Consider the following 6748-nt stretch of genomic DNA (forward strand, 5'->3'; position numbering starts at 1 on the left):
GTCAACTTTCTTCCATCATCTCATGTTCCCAAATTCAGCTATAACCTCCATAAATCAGTGACCTCACCCTTGCAGCTGAAATAACCATCACTCACTGTAAGTAGTATTAATGGCCTGTCTTTGAGCATGACTACAGTGACATAAAGGGGAAAAGAAAAATGAGAGTTCTGACACTGGAAATTGTTTTCATTTTTAAATACATTAGATTTTTGTCTCTACAGTCTACCAACTCTCTTCAGTACAAAACTTAAATTAAGGACCTTTGTTTCTTGGGTGGGGTGTGGGTTTTTTTGTCCAGAGTTTACTAGGAATTTCTTTTTTATTTTTTAGAAGTATCTTTGCTGTCTGCTGGGGTGAGGTGTACCATGACTCTTGACTTTTGTGCACAATCAAAGCTTGGGCAATGTCAACTAATAGGAACTGCAAAAGAGCAGATCCCAGAACATGAGCAGCTTTTGAGCTGCCTGAATTACTACCCAGAGGGTGTGTTTCCTCACAAGCTTTGCCTTTCAGGGCATGTGTAAAGTACTGGGCATGTGTTATTCGGGGGATAATCCTGGGTGGCTGTAGTGTAAAAGACACAAGATTAGAAGAAGCACATTAAAGGGCTCAGGGAAGGGTGTATCATAAATTGTACAACAGTGCAAAGAAAAAAAAAAAAGCAATATATCTGAGTATACAAAGCAAATAATTAAGAACTTTCAAAGCCTTTTCCAGTAGGAACAGTCTAGCTAATATGATGTTTCCTTAAATCAAGAGTGTTACTAGCCCAGATGTCCTTTCTCAGTGGATTTAGGAGGCTGTTTCTTAGACATGTTGGTTTTCTGGCCAAACAGTTGATAGATTTGGCATATGAAGGCTTCTAAAGGCATTTATATTCCTGAAGTCCAATGTCCAGTCAATACACAACTTAGATGTGAATCATGTTGTATAGTCACAGAGGTGGTGACAGTTTAACCACTCATCTTTTGACCTCCTAAATCCTAAATTACCAGACTAACACACACATTTCCACAGAACATTGTTTGTTCTAAAAGTATTTGGATGAAATCATCCTTGAATATACATTGAACAATGGATTTTTATTTTGGTTTTTTCTTTCCATTCAAAATGCCATGTGGTGATTGACATGCAACAAGATTTTTTTTCCTGCAATCAGATGAGATGTCAGTACAGGTACTTTTTGTACTATCATTCTATAAAAGGGAACACCATGAAAATACTGCAGTATGTGGCCTGATATCACAGAAATAAAGGACTGTCTTGAATACCTGTGTGATGTGGTTCTTGTGATGAGGAGACTTCTGCAGACTCGGGGAAAACAGTCTGTAATAGTTATCCCACCACTTCCCAGTTATTTTAAATTCTTTTTGTTCCTTCTGGCTTGCTTTCATATTTTGCAACTTAACCCATCTGTGTTTGATCTGTCAGGCTTCTCTCTGCATCTTCTCCTCTTCCAACTTTTCTCCCAGCTTTTGGGCAGACTGCATCTGCTGCTTTCTATTCATTTTGCTGTTACATCTTATCACACCTATCAACCTTCTTTAAAGTCTTGCTAATTCTCTGTCCTGCAGTCTTCCCCACTCATCCGTAACCACTTCAACTTCCACAATGATGGTACCTCCAACCCTTAAGTGCGTATTTCTTTGCTTTCATATCTCTCTACAAATTTCAGCCTTGGTTCATTTTTCTCTTCACTGGTGTCTTTCCCATGAGTGATTTTATCAAGCAGTACTCTCTGATATTTTTTCATAGCCACTTTGTCCCTCTTCAGCCTTCATCTGATCTCTTTCAGCATTTGCCCATTTTCTCTCTCATTGACACTTGGACCTTTCATCTTTTCTGGTCCATTAGCTTTGATGAGTTGTCATCTGCTTTCAGACCTTTGAAACCCCATCCCTACTTTCTCTGCCCCTCTTTCTGACCCATCACTGAAAAGCATGCATGATGGAAATGCTGTAGATAGTTTGCCTTCAGAACAATCAATATTCTTTCCTCTAACACTACACTCTCCTATTTAAATAAATACCCCCAAGCAGATAATCTATCTGCTGCCTGTTGCTTCTACTTCTTTCTGCAGGGGGTACTGCCCATACCTTCCAAGGAGAGCACAATTAAGATGCAGAATTAAAAAGCAGAATGACTATTACCAGCCTCTCTACTTCCTCTTCATTCTCAACTTGCCCTTTTCACAGACGTAGAGGTATTTTTTCTACTTCAACTCCTGACACCCTCAACACATCTTCACAATTGCATCCCAAGGGATTTTTCTCTTCACAATAGCTTCATTTCCTAAATTTTTAGTTCCTCTCATGGTAAAAATGTCTCCTCTGGTCCCCATCATGTCTCAATTTCACATCTAGGATCATGTTACCGGCATTATCTAGGGCTGCTCTGTCCCACTCTGGAGGCCAGCCTGTTTTCCCCCACAAGAGATAGCACAGCAGCTCTTCTCCAGGCTGTCTCAGGACCAGTACTTTTCTGTTATCCTCAATGACTTTCCCTCTCTGTAGACACATACCCCACTTTTCTATGTCAATCCTGTCCTCCTCTCTGTGCTCACTTAAGTCCTTCTGACTCTCTATCCCCTCTTTTAGCAAAGGCCCTACTTCTTTCACTCCACTTTTCTGTGGAAATCTTTGGAGCTCATGCTGTGCATCCAATATTCCTTTCCACTACCTTGCTGTGATCTTCCCCAGGAATGTAGATTCAGCCAGCTCATATTTCTGTCCAACTTATTGAAAGTAACATTAGCATTGCTTCTCTTCAAGCAATCTGTGTGTATTTACAGCTGCAGCACTGTTTAGTAGAAACAGCTCTGTCATTTGTGTTACCACATTAGGACTTCTGTGTGAAGGCAAAATGGAGACACTCCCAGGAAATGTGATATTTGTTAGTGCATGAGAATAAAGAGGTAACAGCACTGCTGTGTTGACACCTAAACTGTTCTGGAATAAACAGCCAGTTTTATTTCCACTGATAAAAATGCCCATGACCAAATGGGCATCTTCACTGTGGCCCAACATTGTAGTCTCTGAACTAGAGCTGGTTTCCACCTGATCTGCTCAGAGCAAGGGCTGAGGAATGAGACTGTCTCCTCCCATTCTAGTACACATGACCCTTACATAAACCTTAGGAATACAGTGAAATGTTCTGATCCATGTGAGGCAGGCTGCTGTGACAAAGGCTGAGCAAGTCAGGCATCAACTCACTGATTACGCACGTTGGCACATTTGTACTGAGATGGTGCATCGACAGTATTTATTCAGCCATGCTAAGCTCTCCTTCAGTGCATTTAGTGCTGCAGGAGGAGGATGACATAGCAGAAGAGAGGCAGGCAAAGCACAGGCTCTGCCATAGCCTTGTGGGTGACAGAAACCTTGGCTGGCACCCTGCATTTTCCATCTGTGTTGTCAAGTACATCAATCACCCCAGCAATTAAAGCTAATGGTTGTTGCGACAACAGTAGGCCCAGTTGGCTCCCTACCCAAATTTTATCATTATATGTCCTTGTTTTTCCAGAAATATATGTACAATGTGGGAAGCTGATTCCAGTTTCTCCAGTGAAGTATGTTAATCTCTTATTGACAATTAACCCCGTAGTGTCAAGAAAGCCACCTGGTGCTGTGGCAGGCCAAACCCCATTGCTCTAGTGATTTGGAACAAGTTTGTTTTCTTTTTTTTTTTTTTTTTGTCAAAGGAAAACTAATTTGGCCAAAACTAAAAATCTGCCTTTCACAGTGATGTGAAAAGATCCAACCAACAGCCTTAACAAAATTACACCAAAAGCATTAGTATTATTGATGTGTTATGGTGGCAAAATCAATTCCATCACTATGTATGATGGAACTTATTTTTGAGCCTTGGGAAGATGCTGTGACTGAAAGACAAGGTAGTTGGTAATAGTTCAGGATCAAGAAAGCTGCATTTTATGCCTAAGCCTCAGTAAAAAATCTTTGCTGTCATGTCAAACCCTGTGCTGTGTCTGCAGCACTCATTTTGTACTTTAAGGCAAAAACAATGGTGGCAGAGGGGAAGAAAAATCTTGTGGCTTCTTATAAGAGAACTACCATGTGGAAAAAAGAAAACCTCCTGGTATGTGTGAGTAAAATAAGGGAGTAGTATTGCAGCATATGGTGATACAGAACAACCAATAGCTATGTGGGTTTTGTGAAAATCTTGGGGTTTTTATTTAGGAAAATGAGGTAGGGCAGAGAGTGCTAATGCAGGACTTCTGTAGCAGGAACACAGCCTATTTGTCTAAGCAACACTTGGTAAAAAAGTAAATCAGACAAAATGTGCCGCAGGTGTAACAAAAAGTTCAGATATGCAAGGCAACATATCTCTTCTGTTAGCGTGTATCCTGTAAAATGTACTCTTAGTGTTCATTGCAGTCATAAATTACTAGCATTGCTGTCTCCAAAAATAGTGTAAAAATAGGAGTAAAAAATAGTGATGGACTAATATCCATCCACCTTCTGAAGCAGGCATGTTTCACCTTTACATGCTGTTATTTTAAAATCTTGATGAACAGAGATAAGAATAGAAATGGCCATCCCCATAATATTGCTAACTTCCAAAGCATGTCTTCAGTGTATATAATACTAAACTGTATCTTTAATCATGGCTTTAGATACCAACAGCTGTCTTGTTATTTGATGGTAATTTTAATGCACACCAGGGAGAAACTAGGGATTAAAGTCAATATCCAATGCCTGCACAGCTCCAGTTGCTGGTGAAGATACTGCTGATGGCTCATTCATGAGCAAAAATTTCAAGGGATTTCATTATGCAGTAATATTTGCATTTGTATTTTCCCCTTTATAAACAGGCATGAAACTAAAAATTGTGTGAACAAGCTTGAAGTATTTCAACACTAAACCAGTAATATCTCTGTACCTACATGAAATTATGCAAAGCAGCTATTGCTTAGACTCCCAAATTATCTGATTTCAGCTGTACATAATTTGATAATGATGTTCACCTTAAATTATCTGCTTGGTCAAAGAAGACTTGCGTGCTCAGCTACTCTGGCAAATAGATTTGTTATTAGTCAATTGGTAAAGCTTTTGTCGAAATTGATGCACGCTGTGTTGGCACCAGCAATTAAAACTCACCCACCTCTGGCATTTTTTTGCTGCTGGAGAGAGAAATAATGATATTTTGAGACAACAGTAATATCTAAGACCTGCTAATATAGATGTCTCTGCATCCATTTCTCTCCCAGAGGAAGAAAAAATAAAGGCAGCAGAATTTCTCTCTTGATTCTCTTGGGAGTATACTGATGGATAGAAGTGATAACCCTATGCAGGCTTTGCTTCTGACAGGGCAAGCCTTTGTCCTCAGAAGATGGGGTACTTGTGATCTGATGGTGTCTTTTGGACCTGATGTTGTCTTTTCCAGCTGGTTTTCAGCAGTCTCCTCACCAGCCTTTCCTGCCCAGCTACACTTTAACTAATGTAGAACTGCAATGGGAAGAAACTTGCCTCTCCTGGTTCTGATTCTGCTTTCTGTATCCCTCCCAGGTGTTCTGCAGTGTTTCTCACTGTTATGCACTATGGGCCCCTTGGCTCTCATCACCCACCATCATCCTTCTCCTAAAAAAGCTTTCAGCTTCGTCTAGGTTATTTCTCTCTGGGATGAAATCACAGCCACACTTCATGTTGAGCTTTACTGTCATCTTCCTGGTAAAAGAAGACAGTGACACAAGTCACAAGACCCAAAGAGCAGATCTTCCCCGTCTTTTGGATTCGACCTACAAATACAATATCCCTACTACCTTGATGACAGAAATTTCCAGAGGTATCCATATCCATGCAAGGTGGCAGGGAAACTTCCCTCTTGCCTACTTGCTTGTCAGCCAATCCCTGTGGCCTGTTCAGAGCCTGCTATGATGGCAGTCAGGGCTAGGACTCTCCACATTATAAACACCCATGTATTGGGTCCCAGTCCTTTTGTGGAAGCATTAATACTTCTGTTGGCAGAACAGAAGTGCATAAAATAGCTGCCTAAAGAGAAGTTGAAACCTATAAAATGTAACGCCCTCCTCTACTATTTTCTACTTTTATTTTTATCAAATGATAGGTTCAATATGTCTATACCCATTTATCAACAACTATTCCTTACAAATTCCTTACAAATTCCTAGTTCTCTATACCCTGCTGCTATGGCTGATGAGCAGAAGTTTGCAAATGCAGTTTGTGTTAGTATTATTGCCATCAGAAAACAATTGTCAGTCTGTATTCAATATATCCCATTGCAAATATTAAGGTATAATTAATCTCATGGCTGATGAAGAATAAGTTGAATATTTCCTTCAATATCCTTAATAGGAACTTCTTTTAGATGGAGCTCAGTCATTTGGTGCGCAGAAACAGACACCCCTCTCAAATTCGCGTGAAGGTCACTTCAACAGTGAGAAACATGTGCCCAGCTCCAGCACAGCAAAGGTGAAAAGAAGGTCAATGTCTTTCCTCAGACAGTTTTTATTTTTGCTTCACTGGTAAAGACGCCCATCCACTTCACAACAGCGATCTGCTGTCGTTCAGAGATAGATTCCTCCACATGTACATTTTGTATGTTATGCTGGTCATCAGCATGGCTTGTCAAGATCTTGCTTTTGCAGGTGATAGGACAACCTGAACATTAACAGCAATTCCTTGACTTCTTCTTGCTCTTTACATTTGAAATAAAATTATCAGGTAGTTCTCAGATCAGCCTTAGCAAATGACAGGAAAACCTATCATTT

The sequence above is a fragment of the Aphelocoma coerulescens genome, chromosome 2, assembly GCF_041296385.1.
Source record: "Aphelocoma coerulescens isolate FSJ_1873_10779 chromosome 2, UR_Acoe_1.0, whole genome shotgun sequence".
Taxonomy (NCBI): Eukaryota; Metazoa; Chordata; class Aves; order Passeriformes; family Corvidae; genus Aphelocoma; species Aphelocoma coerulescens.